The 13,177-nt window shown below is 40.1% G+C and overlaps 1 protein-coding gene across 29 annotated transcripts in view; it reads right to left on the bottom strand.

Annotated features, from left to right (window-relative positions):
- The window catches only part of EPB41 (erythrocyte membrane protein band 4.1), a 230,613-nt gene that overhangs the window by 32,053 nt on the left and 185,383 nt on the right, over window positions 1-13,177 (bottom strand). The gene's annotated exons all lie outside the window — the stretch shown is intronic.

Below are 13,177 nucleotides of genomic sequence, written 5' to 3'. Positions count from 1 at the left end.
AATTAGCCAGGCGTGGTGGCACGTGCCTGTAATCCCAGCTACTTGGGAGGCTGAGGCAGGAGAATCGCTTGAACCCAGGAGGTGGAGGTTGCAGTGAGCCGAGACTATGCCACTGCACTCCAGCCTGGGCAACAAGAGCAAAACTCCAGCTCAAAAAAAAAGCAGGATATGGGTGTTTTATAGGTATTTTGCTGCCTCTCCATTAAATGCAATCCAGAGTCTTTTTCTTTTCAGGTTATTTCTGAAGTAAGGATTTACATATTTGAAGAGACTATCAAAAGAACCACGGTTGGCTGGGCGCGGTGGCTCAACCTGTAATCCCAGCACTTTGGGAGGCCGAGGCTGGCGGATCATGAGGTCAGGAGATGGAGACCATCCTGGCTAACACGGTGAAACCCTGTCTCTACTATAAATCCAAAAAATTAGCCGAGCATGGTGGTGGGCGCCTGTAGTCCCAGCTACTCAGGAGGCTGAGGCAAGAGAACAGCGTGAACCCGGGAGGCAGAGCTTGCAGTGAACTGAGATTGTGCCACTGCACTCCAGCCTGGGCGACAGTGAGACTCTGTCTCAAAGAAAAAAAAAAGAAAAAGAACCACAGTTATGCTTACAAGACTGTCTTATCCTTTAAGAGATCAAAGTGAAAATACATTCTAAAAATTTTTCTAAAATTTTGCTACATAAGAGCCATGTAAGAGTATCTGTGTAGTAATTTTATTCCCACACATTTAGTCACTTGTTCCCCACTTAGTGAAGACCAATTTTACCTTTGAGTGGCAATAGAAAAACAACTCCTTTCTCTATTAAAAGTAAGAAAACACACTGTTATTGTCTCACTTTATCTTTCTATATAATTCAAAGACTAAACCCTCCTCTTGATGAGTTATACTTTCTTAGCCATTTAAAAATTATATTTTCCAATGTATACATATATACACGAAAAAGATCTTAAGGTGGCCAGGCACGGTGGCTCACACCTGTAATCCCAGCACTTTGGGAGGCTGAGGCAGATGGATCATGAGGTCAGGAGATTGAGACCATCCTGGCCAACATGGTGAAACCTTGTCTCTACTAAAAATACAAAAATTAGTTGGGTGTGATGGCATGTGCCTATAGTCCCAGCTACTCGGGAGGCTGAGGCAGGAGAATCACTTAAACCTGGGAGACAGAGGTTGCCATGAGCCGAGATCACGTCACTGCACTCTAGCCTGGTGACAGAGCGAGACTCCATCCCCAAAAAACAAGAAAAAGATTTTAAGGTGTACAAAAATATTAATAATCATGGGATTGCAAACGATCTTTTTGTTTGTGGTTTTTTTGTATTTCCTAACCTTTCTAAAATAAGTATGTATTAATTTTGTAATAAAAAGTGATTATTTTCTTATGCAAGCACTTGTATCTGGTTTCAGTAGTGAAATGATCTTTAAAACTTGAAGAGTCTAGTATAAACAATTTATGCAGAAAGTGCTAAAAAATCCTTAACACCTTCCAAGCCTTTTAAAAACAGTAAAAAATGAGACTTAATAGGTTTCTAAAAGAAAAAAGTAGTTAGAGGAAAGAATTATAAGCTAGCAACTGGTACGTAGTATAAAAGTTATCTTTTATAAGGGGAATAGCATATTAAACCTTGGTAATTTAGTTAGTTGGTTTTGAAAGTCAAAGTCAGCTGGGTGAGGTGATTCACGCCTTTAATCCCAGCACTTTGGCAGGGTGAGGCGGGCAGATCGTTTGAGTCCAGAAGTTCGAGACCAGCCTCGACAATGTGGCAAGACCCCATCTCTACCAAAAACACAAAAAATTAGCCAGGTGTGGTGGCATGTGCCTATATTCCCAGTCACTAAGGAGGCTGAGGTGGGAGGATCACTTGAGCCTGGCAGGTGGAGGTTATAAACTTGGGATTAAAAAAAAAAAAAAGTCAAAGTCAATGATGATAAATTTAATATATCTGTATATCTAGTGGAAAAGAAATACTTCACATTTAAGTTGTAGTTTCATTGTATTTTAATGTTTTCTGATTTAGAGGTAGAAAGGATATTATCAGGAAAGTGATTTAAAATGTGGTTGTTGGCCAGGTGTGGTGGCTCATGCCCGTAATCCTAGCAATTTGTGAGGCTGAGGCGGGTGGATCATTTGAAGTCAGGAGTTTGAAACCAGCCTGGTCAACATGGTGAAATCCCGTCTCCACTAAAAATACAAAAAAATTAGCTGGGCATGGTGGCAGTTGCCTGTAATTCTAGCTACTCGCAAGGCTGAGGTAGGAGAATTGCTTGAACCCGGGAGGCGGAGGTTGCAGTAAGCTGAGATCACGCCACTGCACTCATCTGGGCAACAGAGCAAGACTCCATCCTAAGAAAAAAAGTGGTTATCTGTGATTTAATTCCTTAGTAAACTTTCTTCTTAGGTATCTACCTCTGAAACAGTGAAGATACTCAAAGGAAATTATCACTCTCTTGCCAAAGTCATGATGGCAATAGGGAATATAAAATATTAAAGATCAGCTGGGCGCAGTGACTTATGCATGTAATTCCAGCACTTTGGGAGGCTGAGGCGGGTGAATCATGAGGTCAGGAAATCGAGACCAGCCTGGCCAACATGGTGAAACCCCGTCTTTACTAAAAATACAAAAATTAGCTAGGCATGGTGGTGCGTGCCTATAATCCCAGCTACTCAGGAGGCTGAGGCATGAGAATCGCTTGAACCCAGGAGGCAGAGGTTGCAGTGAGCTGAGGTCATGCCACTGCACTCCAGCCTGGTGACAGAGTGAGACTCCATTTACCAAAAAAAAAAAAAAAAAAAAAAAAAAAAAAAAAAATCAAAGTGTCCCCAAAACTGATCTAAACAATAACTTTAGGTTAGCGGTATACACTATAGATCGATACTATCACATCACAATTCATATCCAGAATGATTTATATTTCTTAAAATATTACTTTTTGCAAAGTAACATGAACCAAAGCAATAAAGACATGAAGTCCCTACATGCTGTCTCTTGAACTCCTAAAGTGGGCAAAGTCTATGGATTTAACCAAAATTGAGCTTCCTTCCAGCTTTTGTTAGCAAGTTCTCAAACAGGTCCTCATTATATTTTAGAGAACATCACAACTTTGAAGAAAGAAACTGTGACAGGAGAATTAAAATGGGTATACTATGAGGCTATTTCATAAATATTCCTGAACCAAGATCCTCAGGAAGAATAATGGATAGTTTTGAGATATATACTGTCTGTTAAGAAAGAAAATAGAATATTTCTGATTAGTCACACAACTTACAACTATTTTAAAATGTCAGAGACTTATTACTGTTTCTAGCCTTAAAGCTTACCTTTCTATATTGCTATTACCCACACATTTGCTCCTTGAAATTACTACATTTTCCTCAAAAAGAGTGTCTGAGATTTAGCATATACCTCTGCAGTCACTTTACACAATGTAATCCCCAATCCACCATATCCGTTAAACTATACCATTGTTTTTCACATTATCTTCATTTTATTTTGCATTCTGTCAAGTAAAATGAGACTTAAGGCTGGTCTTGTAATAATGATATGACCAATGCTGTAATCAGTCACCATCATCTGTGCAATGACTTTGTGGTTTGCTGAAATGCAAATATCTGAGGAAAATTTAATACATAAAACTTTTATTAGTGTTTCTATATGTTTGGGAAAAGGGATTCATTAAACTTTTTAATAAGATTTACATAGATTGAGAAAAAGAAGTTTTGATATGTAAAAGTAAGTGAACAGAGATGGCAGTGGGAATAGGGGGTGAGGGTGCACAGACACACATACACCCACAGAGCACATTACCCTTGCTTTGCAAACCCAGTAAGAAATGCTTTGCAGTGCAAATGCCCACAGAACCAGCAGGAATCGAGGTTATCTTGCTAAGCACAGAAGGAAGATACCCAGCAGAAGAGTCCAGCTCCTGGTTCTTAACTAAAGTAAACAATAAATATTACAGTCACTTAAATTATCAACAATGTATTTAAGTATACCCCCAGATGGTCTGCAACATGCAAACTAAAAAATGTAGAATTTAATCCTGATAAGATCAGTTAATTGCGAGTGCTTTGTTTCTATATTCTTCTCTTTAACAAAACATGACAAGGTTATGTCTCAGCAAAGAATGGTTTTAAGTGCCTAGGAGAAAATCAGAGCAAAACATGTCTTTATACATTAATATAAATATTTGTAATTTCCTATTTTGAAACATTATATCAGTATTTCCCTAGGTTGTATAATAATCAGTAGGAACATTAGCCTGATGATTAAAACAATTTTTTTTAAGTTAAAACAAATGCTTTTAAATGGGCACTTGCAATAAAAGATAAATCAGATGTGGTAATGGCTTCTTTTGCAAAAGCCATGTGTAAACAGCACATAAAGATGACAAGTCAAGCAGTAGGAGCCCATTCTTCAGCCAAAAAAGGAAATAAATGAAGACAGAAGAACAAAAATTACCGAAAAGAGAAACATCCTCTGGTTCCCACCCCCAAAAGCTTGATAAATAATAGTTCTGTACAGTTTCAGTGGAAAACTCCGGCCACTCAGAAGTTTAAAAAAGGACATTAGAATCACAAACACTCAAGATGGGGATAAACTAACAACAGAGTAACGATGGGCTAGCAAAAGGTGATGTTAAAATTCTATCTTTCCTCTCTAGTGTGACACTCTTTGTCATGCAAAACATTTCTCTTCATTCTAATTTTTCTCTCTTGGATGTACCCTCTCTTGCTCTTTTTTTTTTTTTTTAAGGTTGTATGCTATTAGTTTCTAGCTAGAAATATATCCTTAGAGTGCTCACTAGCTTCTCCATGAAACTCAGAGTCATTTTCACAGTCTATTGCTATTCTCTGGTATATAAAGATTATGCTTGTATAAAATCTGGATAAAGGGGCTTATTCCGGAAGATGTGGGCCTTTACTAGAGTTGATAAAATTGCTTATGATAGGAAAATAATTCCACAATGCAGCTTCCAACAAAGGACAGCAAATGAAATTAGCCAATGATAATTATCCATCAAACATTGTTTTTATAATTTCCTAAATAGTGCTGTTATTAGATTATCCCCAGAACAGGTGAATGTAAAAGCAAACAGCTTCAAAATCCATGCCGGATGCAAAATTTTAACTATTAGATAATAGAAAATTTTGCCTTTACACTGCACTCACCAGCAAGAACTCCACAGATCAAATGAGTGTTCTCAAATCTGAATAGATCTACAGAAGTCAAAGTGTTTGGGCAAATATTAAAGGTTATACTAAGCATGTCTAAGAGACCAGAAGACTTTGGTGGTCAGTTTTATTTCATTACACTATAAAGGGTAGGGGTGGAGGGATGAAGATGGAGAAAAAGGAGCTATGACCAGTACAAAAACTCTGAAGTTAGAATGGAACAAAATTAAATTTGTTTGGCAGGATTTCACAGAATTCTCAGTTCTAAAAATTGATTAAAGTCATAATAAGCATTTAAGAAAATTTGATATATAGAAAACAGTTACCTTGAGGCTAGGCCCAGTGGCTCATTCCTGTAATCCCAGCACTTTGGGAGGCTGAGGTGGGCGAATCACTTCAGGTCAGGAGTTCGAGATCAGCCTGACCAACATGGTGAAACCCCATCTCTACTAAAAATACAAAATTAGCCAGGTGTGGTGGCGGGTGTCTGTAATCCCAGCTACTCAGGAGGCTGAGGCACAAGAATAGCTTGAACTCGGGAGGCGGAGGTTGCAGTGAGCCGAGATTGTATCACTGCACTCCAGCCTGGGTGACAGAGTGAGACTCCGTCTCAAAAACAAAACAAAACAAACAAAAAACCCAAGAAATAGTTACCTTGATTCTACAGAACCAATGCAACAGACAGCTATTATTAAACTATTATTGAATATTAATAGAATATTAATAGAAAACTATTATTGAATATTAACTATGTTTTATCTTTTTGAGAAATCGTGTAATAGTAAAAATGGCTTTCTGTGTTAGCATTTTTAACAAACTCATAAAAGAAAACATGGCTTTGGAGAAATACTACAAAGTTATTTTACTTAGATCACAAGGTACATACTTTGAGCTAGTAAATAGACCACTCTAAAATGTGAAGTGTTAGGTTTTTTTTTTTTGAGACGGAGTTTCACTCTTGTTGCCCCGGCTGGAGTGCAATGGTGCGATCTCAGCTTACTGCAACCTCTGCCTTCCAGGTTCAAGCAATTATCCTGCCTGAGCCTCCTGAGTAGCTAGGATTACAGGCATGCGCCACCACGCCTGGCTAATTTTGTATTTTTAGTAGAGACAGGGTTTCTCCATGTTGGTCAGAATGGTCTCGAACGCCCGACCTCAGGTGATCCACCTGCTTCAGCCTCCCAAAGTGTTGGGATTACAGGTGTGAGCCACGGTGCCTGGCCGAAGCATCAGTTTGAAATAATCACCTGAATAACATAATAAAATCTAGAGCTGTGAGTTAAGATAAGAGATGGTTTACCCAAGGTGAAGTAAGAGATAAAGTGCTATACCTTCTGTTGATTTCACATTACGGGAACAAGCTCTCCTCACACCCACACATCCACACCCACACCATTCTTCACTTCTCAGTAAGATTAGAGTGGCAATACTGGAGAGTTATTAACTACAAATTTGTACAGTGCTTTTAAAAAGCCCATAAAAGACAAATGCATCATACTAATATGTTTCTAACAGATGTGACAACTACATCTGTTGTAGTGACTAATTAAATTGGTTAGAAAAAAATTATTTTTAAAACTTGGCATAGTCAAATTAGTTCAACGCTGATTTAAAATAACATTCTGAGAACTGAACACACATCAGCAGGTTGTCTCTGTCTTACAAATAAGCAAAAGACAACTAATTATTGGGCCACAGAGAAGAGTGAATATAACGAAAAACAAGAGAAAGACTAGCTGACAGCAATCTGTTGCCAATCAGCTGAAATAGAGGTTCATTTGGATTTTTTTGGTAGTAGGTCTATGAACAGTATTATTAACTCCTACTTCCTTAATGATTAGTAGCAACCAGAATCATGTTTGCAATAAATAAGATTTATTCATAAGTTTACACATTAACAGAGCAAATAATGTGAGAAAAACATCAAAGAAAATGTCCCAAAGGAACTAAAGATTTCTTAGGCTTAAATATCATGCTGAATTGTTAATGAATAATTAATTTATTCAGCCAAGTATTAGAGCAAAAGGAGCCTGGTCAAGGGAATTGAAAGAAACATGTGCTTAGGGATTTATTAGAAAGCAACTCCCCAAAACCAGGCTCAGTGGCTTATACCTGTAATCCCAGCACTTTGGGAGGCTGGGGAGGGTGGATGGCCTGAGCTCAGGAGTTTGAGATTGCCTGGGTAACACAGTAAAACCCTGTCTCTTAGCAAGGTGTGACACACATCTGTGGTCCCAGCAACTTGGGAGGCTGAGGTGGGAGGACTGCTTGAGGCCAGAAGGTCGAGACTTCAGTGAGATGTGATTGCACCACTGCACTCCAGTGTGGGAGACAGAGTGAGACCCTGTCTCAAAAAAAAGAAAAAAAGGGGCCAGGCACAGTGACTCACGCCTGTAATTCCAGCACGTTGGGGGGCCGAGGCAGGCAGATCATTTGAGGTCCAGAGTTCGAGACCAACTTGGCCAAAATACTAAAAATACAAAAATTACCCGGGCGTGGTGGTTTGTGCCTGTAATCCCAACCACTTGGGAGACTGAGGCAGGAGAATCGCCTGAACCCGGGAGGCAGAGGTTGTAACGAGCCAAGATTGCACCCCTGCACTCTGGCCTGGGCCACAGAGTGAGGGTCCGTCTCAAAAAAAAAAAAAATTAATTAAAAAAAAAAAAAAAGAATGTTGCTTTATTCTGACTTACTGGTAAATACTGCCCAAAAAAGCTGTGAATTGGGGAATTTTCCTCAGAGAAATATATTTTTTGTTTTCTTTTTTTGGAGATGGAGTTTTGCTCTTGTCGCCCAGGCTGGAATGCAATGGCACCATCTTGGTTCACTGCAACCTCCGCCACCCAGGTTCAAGCAATTCTCCTGGCTCAGCCTGCCAAGTAGCCGGAACTACAGGCCCACGCAAACCTGCCTGGCTAATTTTTTGTATTTTTAGTAGAGATGGGTTTTTTCCCATGTTGACCAGGCTGGTCGTGAACTCCTGACCTCAAGTGATCCTCCCACCTCGGCCTCCCAAAGTGTTGGGATTACAGGCGTGAGCCACTGCACCCGGCCACTAATTAGTACTTTCAAAACAGATTTCTCGCGGGGTGTGGTGGCTCATGCCTGTAATCCCAGCACTTTGGGAGGCTGAGGAAAGTGGATCACCTGACGTCAGAAGTTTGAGACCAGCCCAGTCAACATGGTGAAACCCCGTCTCTACTAAAAATACAAAAATTAGCCAGGCATGATGGTACGTGCCTGCAATCCCAGCTACTTGGGAGGCTGAGGTGACACAGCAAGATTCCACCTCAAAAAAAAAAAAAAAAAGGCAATAATTAGAAAGAAGGACCCTTCTAAGATGTTTTCTGTAGATACCCAATCTTAATTTTTTTTTTTTTTTTTTTTTTTGAGACGGAGTCTCACTCTGTCGCCCAGGCTGGAGTGCAGTGGCGCGATCTCGGCTCACCGCAAGCTCAGCCTCCCGGGTTAACGCCATTCTCCTGCCTCAGCCTCCCGAGTAGCTGGGACTACAGGCGCTCGCCACCATGCCCAGCTATTTTTTTTGTACTTTTTAGTAGAGACGGGGTTTCACCATGTTAGCCAGGATGGTCTCAATCTCCTGACCTCGTGATCCACCCGCCTCGGCCTCCCAAAGTGCTGGGATTACAGGCGTGAGCCACCATGCCCAGCCCCCAATCTTAAATTTATACCAGCGCTTAAAACACCAAAGCATACCAAAAGCTCAGAGTAAAAATCATTTTTCTGGCCAGGCGAGGTGGCTCATGCCTGTAATCCCTGCACTTTGGGAGGCTGAGGCAGGTGGATCACCTGAGTTCAGGAGTTCAAGCCCAGCCTGGCCAATATGACGAAACCTCATCTCTACTAAAAATACAAAAAATTAGCCGAGCGTGGCGGTGGGCGCCTGTAATCCCAGCTACTCTGGAGGCTGAGGCAGGAGAATCACTTTAACCCAAGAGGCGGAGGTTGCTGTGAGCCGAGATCGCACCATTGCACTCCAGCCTGGGCAACAAGAGAGAAACTCTGTGTCAAAAAAACCAAAAATAAACAAACAAACAAAATACATCATTTTACTTTCTTTATCATGTTCATTATATATCTCTAAAACTTGGCTAAAGAAAAGGTGAATTGGCCGGGCGCGGTGGCTCAAGCCTGTAATCCCAGCACTTTGGGAGGCCGAGGCGGGTGGATCACGAGGTCAGGAGATCGAGACCATCCTGGCTAACATGGTGAAACCCCGTCTCTACTAAAAATACAAAAAAATAGCCGGGCGAGGTGGCGGGCGCCTGTAGTCCCAGCTACTCGGAGGCTGAGGCGGGAGAATGGCGTGAACCCAGGAGGCGGAGCTTGCAGTGAGCCCAGATCGCGCCACTGCACTCCAGCCTGGGCGACACAGCGAGACTCCGTCTCAAAAAAAAAAAAAAAAAAAAAAGAAAAGGTGAATTTGGGAATTGTGGTTTCTTTATTCCTTAGGGGGAAATGGAGGTAGATCCTTAAAATACAAACCAAATGAAGGGGATATCCAGGATCATCACTGAATATAACACCACAGTTAACACAATGCAATTTGGAAAACTGGCAGAAACAGGGTGCTGTGATGGTTACAGTACATATTTGATTATTTATTTTTTTGTAGAGATGGGGTCTTGCTCTTGCTCAGGTTGGAGTGCAGTGGCATGATTATAGCTCAGTGCAACCTCAAACTCCTGGGTTCAAATGATCCTCTTACCTCAGGCTCCTGTGTAGCTGGGACTACAGGCACACCATCATGCCCAGCTAATTTTTGTTTTGATAGAGATGTGTCTTGAACTCCTGGACCCAAGTGATCCTCCTGGCCTCAAGCGATCCTCCTGCCTCAGCCTCCCAAAGCGCTGGGATTACAGGCATGAGCCACTGTGCCCAGCAGTATGTATTTTAGATTACAGTTCAGCTGTACCCTGACTGCTCGATAAATAGAAATGAATGTCTCATCTTTTGTTTTCCATTTCTAATCATAAGTAAGACAAAAAATACTTTGACACTGAATGAAGATGCTAAGATCCCAACTGCTACTCTCCAAAACAGTACAAAGGCAGCAAATGTAATAAACCACTTTTCTGGTCTGTATCAGGGGTCCGCAAACTATAAGCAGCAGGCCAAATCTCACCCTCTCCTTTTTTTTTGAGACGGAATCTTGCTCTTTCACCCAGGCTAGAGTGCAGTGGTGCAATTTTGGCTTACTGCAATGTCTGCCTCCCAGGTTCAGGCAATTCTCAGTCTCCCGAATAGCTGAGATCATAGGTATGCACCACCATACCTGGCTAATTTTTGTATTTTTAGTAGAGATGAGGTTTCACCATGTTGGCTAAACTGGTCTCAAACTCCTGACCTTAAATGATCCGCCCATCTTGTCCTCCCAAAGTGCTGGAATTACAGGCGTGAGCCACTGCGCCCAGCCACCCTCTCCTTATTTTTGTATTGCTATGAGCTAAGAATGGTATTTACATTTTAAAATGGTTAGGAAACTAATAGAATATTTAGTAATATGTAAAATTATATAAAATTTAAATTTCAGTGTCCATAAATAAAGTTTGATTGGAGCATAATCACATTCATTTCACGTGTTATCTATACTACTTTCACTCTACAATGGCAAAGCTGAGTGGTTGTGACAGACATATGGCCTGCAAAGCCTAAAATATTTATTATTTGGCACTTTACAGAAAAAGTTTGCCTACTCCTGATACTCCAAATATATCAAAACCCATAAGAGTTTTGATATAGTTGATGTTTCTATATCACATAAAACATAAGAAAAAAAGTGTCAAATTGCTCTCTGCAATGTATTTTAGATAAATATAAATGTTCCTTTTATGATATCACACTTATCTGAGATGAGTTTATTTATACAGATGTGTACTCTATTCTTGGTAATATGTTCTAGAGCTGATTACCTGTGGTAAATGCATAAGAGCCTTTTGTTGTTGTTGTTTTTTTGAGATGGGGTCTTGCTATGTTGCCCATGCTGGAGTGGAATTCCCAGGCTCAAGTGATCCTCCTGCCTCAGCCTCCAGAGTAGCTGGGACTATAGGCTTGTGCCACCAAGGCCAGCTGGATAAGAGCTTTTAATTGAACCAAGTTACAAGGCATTAACAATAGAAACTGACACCTACCATAGCGGTATACTAGATTCCTTGAATAAACAAGGGACCATATTACAGGATTAACAAGAGAGAAAGTGGCTTCTGGGCTGGATACAGGGTTTCTGAGTTACCTGCATATAATGATTGGGCATATGGCGATTAGTTTAGCACAAATTTATGTACCAGTACAAGAGATTCTATGTGAAAAGTTATTTATCCATTGCCATCTGTGATTAATCATTTAATTCAGTTTAATAAATATTATTTGTTATATACAAGGCAATGTGGTAGCTGGGATACAAAAGTTACAGACTGGCAAAATCAAAGCCTATTTTTATTTAAAAATTTTTTAGAGACAATGTCATGCTGTGTCGCCCAGGCTGGGGAGAAATGGTGTGATCATGGCTCGCTGCAGCCTTGAGCTCCCGGGCTCCAGCAATCCTTCTGCCTCAACCTCTTTAGTAGCTGGGACTACAGGCATGGGCCACCATGCTTGGTCTAAAGAGCTTCTTACCTTTGAGAATCTCATAGTTTTGAGGAGAAAGGCACAAAAGAGATGTATTAACAATACTTCAAATATTTAATATCACTTTTTCTAGTGGGGTATAAATCATAATCAGAATGTTAAGCAGAAAGTACATTTCCATAATTTTATCATCACACTGGTATAAACTGAATCACTTGGGGACCACTCAAGTATGTAAAGGTTACTCAGACTATCACAGAAGGAAAGCAAACTTAGAATGCAGGCTTTGGTAGTGTGCTTCCTCAAAATATAACAGTGATACTACCTTGTCAACAGATTCTGGGCTACGTGAAACTCGCAAAGCTAGAAAACTAGACCACCTCTACTCTTTTATCTAAAAAAATTCCAAAGCCTATGTTATCTATGAAGAAGCTGGGAATGCCAGAAATTTCTAAATTTTTTGGAGAGAGAATGTCAATTTATAGGGACATAAAGCTGAATAATCCACAGTGGGCAACATAGCCCAAAAGAAAAAGCTGTTAAAACAAGGAAAGTTAGAAAAGAAGAAAGGAGGATGACATGCTAGGAGGAAGACTGGAATAGATCTGAATAGCAGATGGTAACTTGTCTGAGGGTAAGTAAGAATAGTGACTAGTTTCAACATGAGAGTTACCTTTAAGTATGTGAAGAAGTAATGTGGAAAAAGATAGAAAATTCTTTAAAATGCCTCCATTCAGGATCAGTGAGTGAAAGCTACAGGGAAACAGATTTTCACTTAATATGTGAATGATTTATATACAAATTCAGAATTGTCCAAAGATGTAATATGTTATCTCAGGAGATACTGAAACAAAGACTGCAAGACTGGCCTCCAAATCTCTAAATGATATTGTAGAGAAGAGTCAAGCACTGGAAGAGAGAGGAATTGAATTAGGATCCTATCCAATCCCTAAAATTCTGATAATGCTGATTCTTTGCATCCTTGTAATATATAATAGAGTACTTTGCTGGCGGGTGACAAATAAAATAAATGAATAAAATGAATGGTGGCTATGTTATCCCCTTAACTCTTTTTCTATGTATTTTACTGATAGGATCTTATAAATATGAAGACTTTTCTTTAAAGAGGTAGTAGATAAGAAAATGAGAGGCTCACCTGCCTTTGTTGATTTTGAGACAAGAAAAGATAGTTGGGATTCTATGCTTTCTCCTACCTTTTAATCTTTCAAATGTCAGTTATTCTATTATTTACCCAAAACAGGATTCTATGTTAAAGGGTAAGACACTGCTGCCTTCTAGGATTTTTCTTTTTTTTGAGACAGAATCTTGCTCTGTTGCCCAGGTTGGAGTGCAATGGCGTGATCTCAGATCACTGCAACTTCTACCTCCTGGGTTCAAGTGATTCTCCTGCCTCAGC

This window comes from Papio anubis, chromosome 1, assembly GCF_008728515.1.
Source record: "Papio anubis isolate 15944 chromosome 1, Panubis1.0, whole genome shotgun sequence".
In the NCBI taxonomy this organism is placed as follows: Eukaryota; Metazoa; Chordata; class Mammalia; order Primates; family Cercopithecidae; genus Papio; species Papio anubis.
This window is presented reverse-complemented; position numbering and strand designations above follow the sequence as displayed.